The 18322-nt window shown below is 35.7% G+C and overlaps 1 protein-coding gene across 3 annotated transcripts in view; it reads right to left on the minus strand.

Moving 5' to 3' along the window:
- The window catches only part of Hs3st5 (heparan sulfate-glucosamine 3-sulfotransferase 5), a 159636-nt gene that overhangs the window by 114201 nt on the left and 27113 nt on the right, over positions 1-18322 (minus strand). The window lies entirely within an intron of this gene.

Raw genomic sequence — 18322 nt, forward strand, 5'->3', positions numbered from 1 at the left:
CAACAGCACAGTGTTCTTCCATGCAGTAATATTGTGAGTTAACTGAAAGGCAAAGGCAACGTATTTGGTTTGACCACTAGTAATTAAATTCTTTTGCTTCAATGTTTCCTTTCATACCAGTATGTGCAGAATTTCTAATATTGTGTTAAAACCTGGGCTTTATAGTCTCCAAAGAACCTTAAAGGTTGGGGGAACTTGTTCCCCTCATTCTCTGACATTAGCTCAAACCTTTTTACATCCCCCCAATATGCAATTAGGTATTTTTTTAATTTTTAAATTTTTTTTTAGTTGTAGATGGACACAATACCTTTAATTAATTAATTAATTAATTATATGTGATGCAGAGGATCAAACCCAGTGCCTCATACATGCTAGGCAAGCGCTCTATCACTGAGCTACACCCCAGCCCACCATAAGGTATTTTAATGGAGATCAGACTGTAAAATCAGTCAGCTTCCATAAGTAAAGTGGTGTGGAATACTTCTCTCATTTTCACACTAGTACTAATCTATAACACTCCTGGATGCCTCTAAGTCATACTGTATCTCAATCTTCTCTACTGCCATCTGTTTCTGTTTCTTCCAAACATTCTCTTTGGTTCCCATTCAAGAGCTAGACCTAAGTGAGTCTCTGTAAAGAATGTGGGTAGCAAATACAAATATCCCTTCTCTTTAGATAAGACAACATTATGACAAAGCTAATTATCTATTAATTTTTACTTTACAATTTGAAGTATCCACTGTCATATTAACTCTGGATAGCCTCAGAAGGTCCAAAAGATGTGAACTATCATAGAGCAATCAAAATGAAGAGAGACCATTTGAGGAACAAGAAGAGGCACATCTGGTTTGTTAATCTTGCTAAGGTCTTTAAATGCCACCTGTCTTCCCATTCCTCTCTGGCTAACATCATCCCTTAGGCTAAAAGCTTTAAAAATTATTTGGGGTCGGGCGTGGGGGTGTAAAAAACTTCTTGAGAAACTAGTTTGAGATTTTAATTCTGTATTTCATCTGCCAGACACTGAAATGCAGTTAGCCACAGCAAGTGTTCCTAATAGATAAGGGAATTGTCGCTTCACATATAATTACATTGAGTCTGACGGTGGACATAGCCAACCATCTCATCGTCACACTATTAGAAGTGCCAGGAAGTCTGAAAAGAAACCATTTCGAGGAGAGTCGGGGCTACTTTTATTTTACTTCAAACCAGGGTTATCATGGAATAAAACTGATAATTCTTGTGGGAAAATGATTTTTGGAATATAAAAAAAAGGGGAGTAAAGGGTATAAAAAACTGTCTGTTGTGACTGGCAGGAAGTTCAGGCATTTTGCGTTCTTTTTTGTTTCCTTTGGAATGTTAAACAGGTTGGGTTCTTTTTAAAAGAAAACATTTTATTCAGAACATTCTCCCATGAAAGCCCTCTTTGACAAAGTGTCAGTTTTTGATATATTAGTACATGTCTGCCTACATTTTATATTCAAAAAAAGACAAGTCATGTTTGAACAACTTTTGACAAGCATGGGGATGCTTAAACTTCCATAGAACTGACTCTTTCCATGTAATGCTGTAGTCTATTTTATACTTCCTATTCTGTACCACTTCATGACATTTTCAATTATGCCAAATTGTGGTTGAAAAAAAAATTGAAGAATAATTAGAACAGGAAAAGTCAACTCATCAATAAAAAACTTTAATTTATTTATTTTTATGTGGTGCTGAGGATTGAACCCAGTGCCTGACATGTGCCAGGCAAACATTCTACCACTGAGCTACAACCCCAGCATAAAATACTTTTAAACATATAATTCTGAAATTTACTGGGAAAGAGAACTACAGATACAGCCCTAAGTGAAAATCATAAATGAGGAACAGGAAATAAGGCAAAGAAATTTCTAATCAACTACCCAAGGAATCTCAAAAAATTCAGCCACCTCTTACTTAGATTTACCTACTAAATTAAAAATTTCAAAATAAAATCCTCTGTTTACAGGCAATGCAGTGTCTCTCTACTGGAAACCCCACTTGGATTCCCATAGGCACCTCAAGACAACACTTATAAAACCTCTCCCGCTACCCCAAATTGCCACTCCTCCTGTGTCCCCCGTATTGCAATGCTATAGAATGAAGGTTGCTCTCGAGTTTCTTCTGCCCACTCTCTACCCTACCCTTGTTCATTCATTCATCCAGAACCTAGTCTCATTCCTTCAACATTCAAGCTACTTCTCGTTGGCCCAGATTACTGACCCACTCAGTCAGACTAATTTCTCCTCTTTGTCTTGGTCTCACTTGGATGTCTTATCGTCAGAAAGATTCCTCCGACAGTTTTGTTTCTGTGTCCTTTCTCTAGATCCTTAGTACACTATTCTTGCCAATCAAAGTCCCTGTCCCACCTTGATGTGATTGCATATTTACTCACCTGGGCAGTCTATCAGCTCTTGAGGGCTCAGCCACATATTTCTTGTTTATTGTTGAATCTCTACTGCTTAGACCAGTTATTGGACAACTTTAGATACTCTCACTTTGTTAAAAATGATTAATGAGGGCTGGTGCACAGCTCAGTGGTAGACCACTTGTCCAGCATTCATGAGGCTCTGGGTTCCATCCCCAGCATGTGCATGTGCGTACACACACACACACACACACACACACAATGAGGTGGGAGAGGGAGAGAGAGATACATAAATGAATCACTTGGGTGAAAAGTTCATATATGACAGAAGCCTTTACTTTTTTTCCTTTTGGTGATAATAAAAACTGTTAAATTTAACCACATTTAAAAATAATTTAAGTTGACATGTGCTAATGCTCCCATTTGACTATTGCATTTAACTGGAACAACAAGTTTCATAAATTAGTTTTCTCATACTACCTCTGTCTACAAAGAACACCTCAAGGTAGACAATATAAATATTGGGTATAGAAGGATGTAAAGTTCTGGAATGCCATGCTTGGATTTGAGTTTGAGACATAGAATTCCAATGGTGTCAAGGATGAACGGGAGCAGAAAAGATTTATGGAGACCAAGGCATACCACCTGAAGTCACTGAAGCCTTTCCATGACTTTATGGCTGGAGAAATTTTAGGGGAAGGCTGTGACTGGAAAAGGAGAAAATTTGAAATCAGTACCCATTAGTGGGCCAGAGAACTGGAGCTAGAGAATAGACCATCCTATGAATATTTTTATTACATAATGAAGGGCTGTAATAATCAATATACTCTTGAAAGGGCCTTAAATCTAATGAAGCGGCTGTGCATAACTAAATTACGGCTATGACAAATTCGGGGAATTGGTTGAGAGTTCTTTGCATCCAAAATTCAAATAAGTAATCAAAATGAAATTACATCAGCTCCCCCTCAGACCACCTTTGAAATACAGGAGGCATTTATTAAGACGACCCAAAATAACATCATGACATAACTGCTTCCATATTTCATGAGTGCCTCTGGCTAAGGAGGAGGTTGGATGGAGCCAGGCAGGGGAGGGTATGTGAGGGGAAGGAGGGAGAAAGGGAAGAAGCTCCTTGCAAGGAGATAAGTAGAACTCTTATTTTAAAAATTGCCTCAGCAGTACTTTTCTTAAGTCAAGATTAAAAATACGATGAGCTTACAGAATGCTATTCTCCACAGCAAAAGTAATATAAAAAACGATTTTTATTCCCATATAAATTACTTAACACAGCTGCTCCTCGTTTTCCAGATTAGTGCTGGCACGGATGGGCCATTCTCTATAAAAGAGATTCGTTCTTGGTATTTTTCAGTCTTTAGCTTTCAGTATTTCTTTGTCTCTTAAAAGAACTCTTATTTCATAATATATTGAAATACTTCACCAGGAATACACACGGAGTTGTTTACATTGGCTCTCTTCTAGGCTTCCTGGGGGCAATCATGTGGATGGTAGCAGAAAACAATTTCAAGGACAATAATAATGATGAATAAATTACAGCACAGAGTACATTGTCTCCATTGAAGAAAGGCATTTGTCTTATGGAACTGTATTTCTGTTTTAAAAACAGTTCTCCCCATCCCCTACACCTGTCCAGAATACTTCTTTATTGAAATTCTCATTTCAAAAGAGTGCTTCAAACTGATTTTGAGGAATGTGAGTTCTTCACAGCCTTTTCTGCAATATGATTTTTATCAGATCAGCAGAAACAATGTGAAGACACCTGTCGCAATAATTTCAAATGTCTATCATCTACCAAATCATACATAAATGATCCATGTTTGCAATGTGGTCCTTGAATGAAGGACTTTTCCTAGACAAACAAATGCTGTCAAAAATATAAATATATGTCTTGTAAGAAAAAGTCAGTCGTATCATTTGCAGAAACTTACAGTTTTTATTTTTATCTTTAATCAGAACCAAGAGAACATTTTTGAAAGAACTAATCTTGTTTTTCATTCACACAGAGAGTGATTTGTACATGCACGCCTACTCACAGGTATAGACATCATTCAACTAAACTTCACAGGGCTGAGGTTTGAAATGGAGTTGGATTGTCAGCAAAGCATTTATTGAATGTTACTTAAGGTAAATGATGAAAAGCATTCATCCCCTCACCCCTTGCCAGCTCCCCCCAAAAAGAAAAAGTATAATTTTTGAATATGTATATATATATATATATATATATATATATATANAAAATTATATATATATATATATATATATATATTAAAGCATAGAGAAAGACTCTGGGTTATAAATCTATTTTTATATCCTATATACCAATTCTTTTATGTGGTCTTAACTTATATGCTAGTCACTCCCAAGAAGTGGTAGGCTTCCCAGGTGATTCTACTGTGCTGCTAGAGTTGAGAATTCTCCTCTAAAACCTTTTTCTGCACCATGATTTAGTGATCACCTCCTACCCATTTTCCATTCTGTTCTTGGCACCGCCTCATTTCCCTCACAACCTTGATGCTTTCTCTGGGATCAAAACTTATGCTGAATTTCCCTATTCCATTTCCATCTCCTATCCTTAGAACTGTAATGCAATCTTACTGTAGTTTGAATGGAAGTATCAGACATTTTAACATTCAGGTTCAAGGAAACAAGTATGTATCAAAATAAGGCTTAGATTATTATTTACAAGACTACTACTGAAAATAGCTAGTGAAGGAAAAATGTATCCTCTCATCTCCAGGCATCCCTTTGAATTCCTTCTATTTCAGACTTACACATAAGTTAACGTAATGACACAGCATTATGATCATTCAGGTATTCCTAAAGGTTTTTATAAGTGTGTGCAGTATTCAAATATGGCTCAAATGGATCCAACCACCCTGCTGCTACTAATGTAAAGCATTATATTCTATGATATTATGGCTAAGGTTAGCAATATCCAAGCTTCAAAGAACAATAAAGAACATTCTTAAATGTACCTTATGTCTAAACTACTGTGGCACCTGGTGGTGTACTTTGTCAGCACTTTATTGGTTTCAAAAGAATAAAAACAAACACTGAGGTCCTTACTCTGAAATCCATTTCTATAATTTATTTTACTACAAAAAACTTAGTCCTCTGAGAGGTGTTCTAGTTACAAAAGAAGAATTTATTTTTGTAAGTTTTCTATTTTAAAAGGTGTATTTATTCAACACTTTAAGTTTGTAAATGTGCATTAGATTTGTAAAATCTTACTTTTTCCATGAGCAGGAGGGGAATCCTCAAAGAAGGAAACTTACTGAAATAAGAATGCTTTTCTGTACTGGCCAAAGGTGGTGCATTTATGTGGGAAGACAGAGAGACATCCAAACCTTTGTTGGAACATGAAAAAAAAATTGGAATAAACCCTATTTGCTTTCAACATTGTTTCTAGTGGTTATTTATTTACCCAATTACTTATTCATTGATATATAAAAAGAAAAACACTTTTTCTTTCTTTTGTTTAAGTGTACAACCATAGGCAACTGATACCAGTGCTTCCCTTAGATGTTTTAATTTCAGATTTTATATACATGAACATAAGCTGCCTGATAATAGTAAAGGAATATAAAGTATATTTCTAAAGCAATGAAAGAACAACCCGTTTTACCACATAATCAGTATGGAGACATTTCCTAAGAAATGGATAATTTAGATGTGAAAAATGATTAATCATAACCAAATCCATTTATCAATTAGCTTTGCATGTGTTAACAAAAGAGGGATAAATAACAGACACACACACAAACACACACACACACACACTCACACACACGGTGAATGGCCATGAACCAAAGTAAAATCTCTCCAATTATTTATGTAGAAAGGACCTAGTATTTCAATTTGCTTTCTCACACAGAAGGAAAACAGGAATGATGAAAAGAAAGAGACAAACACACACACACACACACACACACACACACACCCCACTAGAAGGTTCCCTGAACTGCCCTACTCATGCTTCCACAAACATTAAGGAAGAGAGCAGGCAATGGAACGGGGCCTTATTCAGAAGTGAATCACTGGGAAGCTGTAATTGCTCCATGTGATTTAGAATCTTCTTCTTCTTCTTTTTTTTTTAATTTTTGAACAGAATGAAATTCTTTAGAGACAAAGTTCATAAAAAGCAAATAAATTATTATAAGACAATGATAAATCAAAGAAAAATTCCAATAGACATTATGATTGCTGTATGTATATAGGTGACTCTATGACCAGAGTGATTCTGCAATCTGTACAATTAGAAAAATGAGAAATTATACCCCAATGATTTAAATGTGTGAATTGCCAAGATCATTGTAATGTCGTGTGTAGCTAATAAAAAAATTAAATTAAAAAAAGAAAAATTCCTTCAAGCTAAGACTGTTGTCTTTATGAAAAGCTTATATTTTTAAAGATAAGGGAGAAGAAAGGATTTTATAAAAACCAAGTTGGTCAAAAGGCAGTCAAAGAAGAGTCCTTCATGTGTTTTTTTTTTGGAAAAAGAAATAATATTTACCACATATATGACAATCTGATATTTGACAAACATGCATTTTGTCTCTTTTTCCCTCCACATATTTAGTTATTCCCAGCCAGGAGATGGATATGTTGTCCAGGACAGAACTCTTTGGATGTGGGACATGGCTGGGAGCCTGCCATTTCCTGGTTAGCCTTGTACTCCAGAATGTAAGCTCCATGAAAGTAGATTTTTGGTTTTTTATTTGTTTCCCTGTTTTGCTCACTGCTCTCTTTAGCACATAAAATCCTGCCTAGCACTAGTAAGTGTGCAATGAATATTTGGAGTAAGAATAAATAAATGCAGTGCAGACCCCAAGTTCTTTACTTTTGGCAACTCTTTGTAGTTACTGACTGAGATGTTAGCATGTGCCAAACATTGTGCCAAATGCTAATCACTTAATATTAATCAATTAATACTCAATCTATGTGATAAAGTCATTAGTATCTTAATTTTATTAGTAATATTATCCAAGATAGCATTAGGGAGGTCAGTAATGTGCATAAAGTCTTAGAACTTGTAGAAGGTAACTAGTAACCATGTTTAATTCCAAAGCCTAACTCTTACTATGCTAAACACTGGTTTGATCCTGGTTAATCAGTAACCCTGCTCCATTCATCATCTCAGAACCATTTTGGATTCTGATATTTTCATTTAAACCCTAGTCTAACTCTGGACTTGGAGATCCTGTACTGCATACTATGCAAGTTCTGCTTTAACTCTTTTTAGTCTCCCCAGGACATCTTTCTGATGATATCTTAGTTTGCTTTAACAAAATACCATAGACTTGGTAGCTGAAAGAACAGATATTATTATTTTTTTTCATGGTTTTGGAGGTTTGGAAGTCTAAGATCAGAGTGTCAGCATGACCGGGTTCTGGTGTACATTCTTTTCCTGGCTTGTAGACAACTATCTACTCATGTGTACTCATGGGGCCTAACCCTGGTATGTGCTAACAGATACTATGTCTCTCTTCCTCTTCTCATAAGGTCACTAATTTATCAGGTTAGAACTGCATCAATATGTTTTAATGTAATCTTAATAGCCTCTTGAAATCCCTATTTCCAAATACAGTCAGATATAGTTGGGGAGCTAGGGTTTCAACATACGATTTGACAGTGGGGGACAATATTCAGTCAATAGTAAGTGTCCTTCTGAGCTAACTTGTCTAGGAAGTAACAAATATATTCCACTTATCGGCTTTAATCACATGTCATTGTCACACATGCCAGAATAACTTTTCACCATTTGATTTTGTGCAATGTTTGGACCTCGGTAATTTAGAGATTAAGTATGCATACCTAGGATAAATGCGTATTAGATTTGAAGAACTGTTAAAACTCTCTCAATAGCTAGGTCGTTCTGCCATCGTATGGTGGAATACAATAATAATCCTTCTGATGGTGCTTGATCTTTTCAAAACCTTCATTCTGGCACTCCATGATTGGAGTTAGCATTGCAGAACTAGGGTCATGGATTTGAAGCTTATATTTCTTTGTACTTTTGCGATCTGGAGAACATTGTGGAATTCATAAAATATATTTTAGAATTATTGTTTTCCTGAGTCTGCCAAATAATAGATACCTGTTACTTCCCAAATGGAAATTTCATAGGTACCATGTAGCCTGATATAGTTTGTAATGATTATCACATCTACATGCTGTTACTTACATGTAACTTTGAGAATCCCTTATCTGAACAGACAATGGAGCACAGAGTTAGCACAACTCTAAAAGTATTCCTTGGGATTTCATAAGTTTTTCTTGAAATGTTTCAGTTGAATCTTAGAATCAGAAATATATTCTGACCTAGTTATTACAAAGCTTTCTTGCCACGGGAAAAGAAAAGGAAACCCAGAACAGTATTTTTTTTTAGTAACAATGGCTTTGTTCTCTAAACTTGCATTAAGCTGCTAGTGATATGGTGGTAAACCTTGTAGAAAGGTAGGGAACGTGGCAGCATGACCTGTACCAACATTTCAAAATGTGAATTTGGTCGTCACTGTAGACATAACTAAAATGTCAAAGAGTCCTGGTATCACAATGTGAAAATTTTAAAAGAGCTTTCTTTTTTTGGGCAAATATAAACTTTCTGATTCATGATCAATCCTTCTTCAGGGAATGTAAGGAAGTCTGATTATGTGGGTACGTGTGTGTGCGTGTGTGTGTGTGTGTGTGTGTAGGCATGTGTATGTGTATACATGCTAACTTGAATTTCAAAGTTCTTCTTGAGGAGAAATATTTCTCTATATTTTTAATCTGCTCTCAATTTTAAGAAGCAATAGTGAATTTTATTTTATATAAGATTAAAATTGCTAAAATGTAAATATCCACAGTAAATGCAAAACTATTATTTAAAACAAGTTGAGAATATGCAGGAGTAATATGCATCACACTATTAATGGAAATTTCTTGGAAATATTATAATAAGTTATCATTTTTGGATTTTCATATAATTAGGAGTATAACATGAATTATTTATATTAAAAAGAAGAGATTGGCAAGAAGGGTGTGGTGGCACATGTCTGCAATCCCACTGACTTGGGAGGCTGAGACAGGAGAATCTCAAGTTTGAGGCCAGCCTCAGCAACTTAGCAAGACCTTAAGTAACTTAATGAGACCCTGTCTCAAAAAATAAAAAAGGTTGGGTATATGGTTCAGTGGTTAAGCAACCCTAACTTCATTCCCCAGTATTTCCCCTATGCCTCCCCCGAAAAGAGATGGGTCATTCTAAACAGCTATCAAGCACTACTTCTAGACAATAATGTAAAATTCAAGTGTAAAAAATAATTATTTTTGGCAATTTTTATTTAAATATTGAGTAAAGATAATATTATATTGTTGGGACATACTGTGATACCTGGTTTAATTTTTTTTAATTTTCTCCCAAAGGCTGAATTGTTAGGGGAATATTATAAAGAGTCCTATATAAGGAACTTGGAGATCTGAGATTTTATTTTGCTATGGCATTAAATACCTCTGAGATCTTGGGCTTACCCTCACAGAGCTTGAGTTTTCTCATCTTCAATAGAAGAGGATAAAATGAAATTAGGTCATCTTTGAAGTCCTTAGAGGCTCTCTCCATTTATGATACTAAGTGCCTAGTCCTATACCAGAGTCAACAGAACTATTCTTCATGAGCAAAACAGACAGTAAAGATTATTACAGATGACTATTATCCTTCATGTGGTTACAGTGGCTAACTTTGTCATTATTAAAAAAGCACACTCCCAAGTGACACCCTCCAGTTATTCCAGCCTGTGGTGGTGAATTTTATGTGTCATCTTGACAGGACCTCAAAGTACCCAGATTAAATACTATTTCTGGGTGCATCTATGAGGATTTTAGATAAGAGTAGCATTTGAACTGATAAACTCAGTAAATTACCTTCCCCCACATCAGTGGCATAATCCAATTAGTTGAGGATCTGGGTAGAACAAAATTCAGAATAAGGCAGGGAGGAGGGTTATTCCCTTCCTGTCTGCTTACTTGATCTGGGATAGTGATTTTCTCCTGCTTTTAGATTTGGATTTATACCATCATCTTCTGTTTAGAAGATGCTTCTCTGGACCCATATTAGAATTTCACTATCAGCTTTCTATACCTCTACCTTAATAACTGTGGGATTTCTCAAACCACATAATTGCCTGAAAAATATAATCACCATTGATGACAAGTGATTGATGATTTCTAGCACTTCTAGCAAGTGCTTCAAAATTCTTCCAACCTCTACCCATTGCCCAATTCTAAAGCCACCTCCATATTTTTAGCTATTTGTTACAATAGCACTGAATTTCTTAGGACCAGTTTCTATATTAGACATATTTTCCCACACAAACAGAATCAACACACACACACACACACACACACACATTTATTTATTTATTTATAGTTTTTTTTTCTTAGAAATATTTCCAGTTAAATGTCTGATTTAATTGCTTTGTAAGTTCTACCTTCCACAGAATGCTAAAATGTGAATGCAATTTCAGCATGTTCTTTGCCACTTTTAAAGACGTTTGCTTATTCTCTATCGCCCAACAACATATTCCTCATTTCCATCTGAGATCTGATAGTAATGGCCTTTACTATCCTATTTCTGCCAAAATTATGTCATTATTCTTTATTTCTTCCTGAGCCCTCACTAGAATCACCTGTTTACTCCAACATCATTTTCACCTCCCTAGAAGTAACTACTTATAGTTCTTCTAGCTGCATATTTTATTTTGACATTTTTTACTACCTTTTAAATACCACACTTACATTAATTTTTCTTAAATTTTTGGTTTGAGGCCTTGATTATTGATTTTCCTCTCGGAAGAGAGGGCTTTACTTCTCTTTTCACACACATGTACTCCCTTTTCCACATAGATACTTTCTGTCCTCCTGTTCTTTTGGTACACTTACACCAACAATGATCACCACAAATATTATTAGTACATTATGTAGAACCATTCTCAGCTGAGTTGCATGATATGTATTCTGTCAATTTCCCTATGTTGGAGAAGTCTCTTGGACTGCTTTGCCTGTTCATTCTCATCTAGCACAGGTGCAATGCTGGGATGCCCCCTTCTTTCTCTTAGAATAAAATTCCATTTTGTTTAAATCCTATGTATTCTTTTTTTAAATGAGAAAATAACTGTATTCTACATCATGTAGTTACAAATGATGTAGAATACTTCTACTTTCTTTGCTCCTAGTGGATGAAGTACATCCTCTAAGGTTTCTTAAGAAAGGATACAGATAAGATAGAAAAATTTAAATCTTTTTAAACTGAAAACATTATATTGTAAGGTCTGTTTGCCTTCCCAAATAATTAATAGGGTCATTTAGTACAGATTCTGGGTTAGAAATAATTGTCCTTCTGAATTTTCAAGGTACTTATGATCATTTAGCTACCCAGTTTTGCTAATGAAAAATCTGATACCATTTTTATATTTCATATCCACTATGAAATCTATATTTTCACTTTGGAGTTCTTTAAGATTTTTCTTTGGTCCTAGTAATGTAAAATTTCTTCATAAATATGGTCTATTTTTATTCATTTTGTTGGTTACTCCATAGTACCCTGAGTTAGAAAATTCATGCTCTGTAATTCCAAGAATATTTCTTTGATGGATTTCCCTTCCACTTGTAAAATTTTCCTCATACTGGGGGTACTTACTATTCAGAAGTAAGATTCTTGGACTACTTTTTAAAATCTCTCCTATTTTCTATCTCTTTATCATTTTGGGGGTATTTGCTGAGACAATGCCTCGATTTTACCTTTATATACACTTTTATTTTGAATTTCATTTCTACATTACACTTTTAATTTCCAGACATATCTTTTTTTTTTCTTTTCTAAGTGTGCCTGACTTTTAGTGTATTCTTCTTCCATCTTTTCTCTTTACCTAGTCTCTCTTTCCTATAAGGTGTTACTGTTTCTGTGTCTGTTAAATTAGATGCCTTTCTGGAACATGTTGTGAATCCATTATTGTCTACTCATTTCTGAACCAAGAGCTTGTGTGTGTATAAGAAAAGAATCAACAGTGCCCTCTTTCTAGGGTGATCTAGCCAGACTATTTCTTTAGAGAATCTCTGGTCTCAGTGTTCTCAGGTTTTTCACTTTGGTCTGAGTATAGTCCCTAAGATGACTCTTTGAGTAACCTTCCTGGAGAAAATAGATTGCAGGATTCTCGGAGTCCAGTGGAGAAGGCAGCTGTGACTCCCATCACTCTGTAGATAAATGCTTAGCTAAATTTATTATTTTTAGTGTGGTGTCCCTGTTATCTCTTCTGCCTGGTGTTCCCAAGTCCATGGCCTCTGTTTTCCCTAGTCATAAATAAAATTTGAGTTTCATAACTGTATGAATGAGTGAGGGCGTCTGGCAGGTGTCCAGTTGCTCTAATCAATTTTTTTTCCTGTTACTTAGCTTACCTGTATTTTGTGATTCCAGAGAGACTCCATAAGGCTATTTCCTGTGCCTTTTAGGAATGTTTTTGTGGAACCTGGATTGCTTCTGGCTTTACCCACTGTTGGTTTTAGAATTCAGTATCTTGGGGTTTGTTAAGTTGGTTTCCATGATTCCATCTGCCTTCCAGCTTAAATAACTTGTTATTATTGTCTCCTATCCTATGCTTTTTGACTTTAAATGTGGGTGCCTCTTTTAAAAAAAATTCTTGTTTTTTAGTCATTTCACTGGTGGTTTTGTATACCACGACTACTTGCTCACCAGCATCCTCAACAGATAACGCAGTGCCCTGTACTTAGAGGGTCTCTAGTAAGTACCTATTAACTGAGGGAAGGAATTGTCACACTGACAATTCTTTTCATCTCCCCCATACAAATAACTATCTTCCAGTTAAGCAAAGTCGCTGTATTGATTCTATGAAAATATTACAAGATATTAATATTATAATATGTTAAGTATTATAAGGTTTTATAAAATTAAGTGTTCTTTGCCATCTTAATTTAAAGCCATGCAGGGGCTCTTCAGTATCTTCAAACTTAGGTATTGTGAAAATATCTTGGTACAAATGCACCATCTAGCCTAGAACAGAATACCAGTCTCTGATAATGAAAAAAGGCTTTTCTGTGGCTGATATTGCCATCTGTCCTGGTTTCCACTTAACATGTATATTAGTTGTTTGAATAGATTCTTGGATGGTGAAGGTCACTTTATTTCAGCCCTTTAACTATGGGGTCATCATGAATAACCTCGAACTGCAGCTGTGGCTAAAGAGAAAATGACTTCAATTGTTGACAAATGCCCTTGGTCCAGACTTAATGGTGGCCTAATAACATTAAATATAGAAAATAAGGGACAAAGGAAAACATGTACTCACAAAAGGGTTTCACGGCATGTATCCTGAAAGTTCTTCCTGTTCTGTGAAATACTTCAAAATGTGCATCCAGGCACCTGTGCATTCTCTCTTCTCTCTCTCCTTATGTTATTTTCAATCACAAAGTAATAGTTACTATGAAAACATACTTAAAATTGATAATTATTGTCACTCAATACTGCCTTATTTTCTACTAATACACAATGCTATACAAGTAGATCTTTTAATCTTCTTAAAGAGAGAATATATGAAGCAGGGTCTTTGTTGCATTGGAGAAATACTTGAACAGGTAACTCCAACTTGAAATAATGTCACATTAGGGGCAAAGGGAAATGACATGAGAATCAAACTCTATGAGAATAAATGTTGAAACAGGTAATGTCCAGGCTTCAAAAATAAAATAATGAATGCTGTCTAAGAGGTAGAGAATTGGTCTCCATTTTACTGGCAGCACTAAGTGAGGTGAAGCCAATCCCCAGGCACCATCAAATGTCTCCTCACTCGGTGCCTTGCGATGTCAAGAGATGGGGCTACACAATTTTTCTGGGATGTGTGTGGAAAGCATTATTTTCTAAGGAAAAGTTTGGCTCTGCCCACCATGGTCCCCTGGCTTCATCTCCCTACTTTGGCTCCTGTAACTAACTTTGTTTCCTTACTAGACTCCCTAATGTCTACGAGCAAAATTTAGCTCTATTTTCATCTGATTGGTCATAAAAACGCATGTACCTTGTCAAAATAGGCACTTGTTGTTCTGATTCAGGTTCTTCCAAAGGTTGTGATCTTGAACTCTGTTGGTAATTTCTTCCCCATTGAGAAAAATGGTTTCTGATTTTTTCATATCTTATAGAAACAATTACCTGTTCTTCCAGATAGAAAATAGTTTCTGGTACTAACTTCAAAATTAAATTTATTATGCAGCTCTTACATAAGAAAAACACACTAAATATTAAGTAACATAATAAATATTATTTCAGACAAAGGTTTAACAACCTGGATAAATGTTTTTCATGGTTATTTTTCCACCATCTTCAGTGGTGACAGTTTTGAAATACTGGTTGAGTTAGAATGTATGCCTTTAGATTTCTAAGTAATTTAATGTTGATTGTAAACACTCATAAGGTCCTTATTATGTGCCAGACACTATAGTGAGCACTCGATATTCGTGAACTCACCAAATCCTCCAGGTAATGGTAAGAGGTGGACATCTATTTTCATCCCATTTTACAGATGGGGGAGCTGATTCCTAAGGATGCTAGCATCTTGCCCAATATCACACTGACATTAAGTGTCAAGGACACAAGGGTGCACTTATTTAAGATGCATTCCTTTTTTTGGCCTGCTTTTTTTTTTTTTTATTTTTAATTCTTCCACATAGGATTTTGGGAAGAATTTGCATAGTGATACATTTAAAGCTAAACTCCTGTTTTTTTGTTTTGTTTTTAATTCTGAAGTGGTAATTACAACACAAAACCCAGAGCAAGGAAGACATTCCACTTTGAAAATTTAGGAGATTGCCTATAGATTCAGAGGGAAGGCTAGAGATTATTCAGGTGGAAACCCCAGAACTGTAAAATTCTGGGAAAATTGGACCAAGGGTCATAGCTTTTACCATTGGGTTATAAAGTTAAAAAAATACGTACAAACACACACACACATATACACACATACATATATATAACTCATATATACACACACATATACATATATATAAAGTAAAATTTGTATACAAACATACGTATATAAATAAATAAGATAAAGCACACCAACATCAGTGAAAAATGTAGCTTCTCACAATTTCTCTTAAAGACATCATATCAGGAGCCTCTATGCCACAGAATATGATGTATTATTTTTCTCCAACTTCTATTTCCACAGTTTCTATAAAAGTTTAATTGAAAAAGTAAATAAAAGTTTATCATACTTCAAGTCTTTTTATTTTATTCCTCTCATTAAAAAATGTAATAGTAGCATGGATGTGTGTCTGTTTTTTTTTTTTGTTGTTGTTGTTGTTGTTTGTTTGTTTTGTTTTGTTTTAGATTCTGTCACGTTACTAGTACAGTAGTCTTTCTTGAACAAGAATAAGTGGTTAATGCCTTGTTTGTCCATTCATGGAACACATTAAATCAGCAAGCTCCTTTCAGTCACTAATGTGCCAGAGATCAAAGCTACCTCATTCTGCTCCTTGACTTAATTATGTCCTCGTGTATTAGGGACAAACAAATGAGCAATAAACAGATACACACAGCACAGAGACATGCACACACCCAGTGCTATGGGAGCCTAGAGGAAATAAAACTATAATTCTGATGGGAAAAATCAGGGAGGTGATATGTGAATCATATTTTGAAGGATAAATAGCAAGTCACAGGATGTACCTGGTGAGTAGAAGTGTTGGTAAAGAAAAATCCTCATGGAACATAAAGAGCTTGGTGTGTTTGGGGGTATGGCAGTGGCTGCAGGATAATCATGTGAGTGAAGCAGTGTCGATTGGCAGTTTAGATGGTTGACTCTAGCATCATTCTGCCTGGTTAGAATCCTGGCACTGACCTTGGATGATTTCCTATTACTTCTTTAAGCCTTAATTTCCCTTTCTATACAAGAGAGAAAATAACAGTAAACTACAAGGTTTTTAAAGGTTAAGTGAAATAGTATTATAAAGCCCTTAGCATAAGATTGTAAATGGCAACAAAAAGCCCTCAATAAATGCAATTATTACCCCAAAGAGACAACTAATTTTTAGGTAAGCAATATGACTACTAAGAGTGAAATTTCCAGGGGCTGGGGTTGTAGCTCAGTGGTAGAGCGCTTGCCTAGCACATGTGAAGCACTGAGTTCAATCCTCAGCACCACATAAAAATAAATAAAATAAATGTATTGTGTCTATCTACAAAAAAAAGGAAAAAAGAAAAGAGTGAAATCCCCCCCCCCCCCATGTTACTTCATGCTAACAGTATGCTATATTAGATTATGTTTCCAGATTCCTTTGCACAGCTACTCTCTTCTGTAAATCAGAAATCTAATTCTGGAAAGCCACTTCCCACCCCAGATACTCTGTGTGATATCTGAACAGCTGGTTCATAGCCCATCTGAGCATTCTGATCTCCTAAATTACGAAGATAAATAAGTATAAGAGATTCATAGTGTTAATAGATACCGTATGCACATTCTTTAGGAGAAGGACTATATCAACTTATTTGAGATTTGTCTTTTGGGGGAAATCATACTGAGAGAAACAAGTTCTCATTTGGACTGGATGACTCAGAACTGGATCTTCTAATTTTAATTAAATATACTCAGTCATCTTATCTTTATATGAACCAAATATGTAAGACCCAAAGGAACTGATTTTTAAAAGCTGATTTACTTTAGCTAAATATTAAACAATTATAATACTTTCACTATACACCCTTTAAAAATACAACAGAAGTTGGCAAATGCATAATCTTTACACTAGATTCCATCTCCCACTACTTTCCTTCCTTGTCAGAGTTTAAAGTCATGGTGAAGTCCAGAGAGACACTGAAGATCTGCTACCTGGGTGACCTCAGCAAGGGTTAGACAGACTTATTTCTCCAAAGCTGAAATTCAACATACCAGACTGAATTCCATAGTTAAGAGATCTTTTCTAGTTTCCTAGGCCAGGTCATACAAGAAAGGGAGAAAGGATCCTTTTGGTGGAGGTAGCAGTCAAAGGCAAAGAAACCCTGTATATTAGGGAAAATTGGGTTGAAGATAAGTTGGTGTAAGGATTATGGTTGTGGAAATGTACAAGGCAGTGTTCCTCTGGTGAACAAACTCTGGAGGGTAACAGGCCACCCTGTTTTCTACACTTGGAATATTCTGCAGTTTCTCCCTGGAACTAGTAAGATGACTAATACATGCTCAATGCCTAGCAGCTAGGGTAATGTCCTTTGTGAGAAGGCTCTATGCTAGAGTCTTATCAGCCTCGACCTTGACCTCAGACACTCAACTTCTGGAAATAAAGGAACTCTCTTAGACAACACCAATGTGTCACTGCACCTAAACCTGTCCACATAACAGTAACTTTATACTTAGCAATATGTTCTAATGATGCCAATGACCTAATGTAATCTATGAATATAAATAAAGCTGGCAGCTCAGAAGAGCAGCACTCTTTACTTTGCCCCTGCACCTTGCTTCTGTCTCTTTTTTGTTTTTCTTTACAAGTAGGAGCCAAACTGAGGGGCTACAGACACACAAGCCCACTGCCCATATCACAAAGTGGGTTGTGTGTGATTTCAGCTGCTGAAAGTCAATGGAGAGTGATGTGGTCAGGCTTGGAGTGTTGATCCAATCAAAGATGCAAACTAAAAAAAAGGAAGTAAAGCATTGTATGAGTCAAACTCAACATACTTGTGTGCAGGATCAGTATTCTGTTTCATGGTTCTGCAGGTTTGTGGTCTTTGGCCTATGCTAAGAGAGTAGAAACCACACTGTGAGGCCGAATTGGTTAGATCATTTAATATTCCATGAAACATAATAGAAAAACTGAAGGGATAGCATTTATAGTTGTATATCCTCAACTAGGATAAGGGTGACATTGAATTGGTGAGATTCATGT

This window comes from Marmota marmota, unplaced genomic scaffold (genome assembly GCF_001458135.2).
Source record: "Marmota marmota marmota unplaced genomic scaffold, marMar, whole genome shotgun sequence".
NCBI classification, from domain to species: Eukaryota; Metazoa; Chordata; class Mammalia; order Rodentia; family Sciuridae; genus Marmota; species Marmota marmota.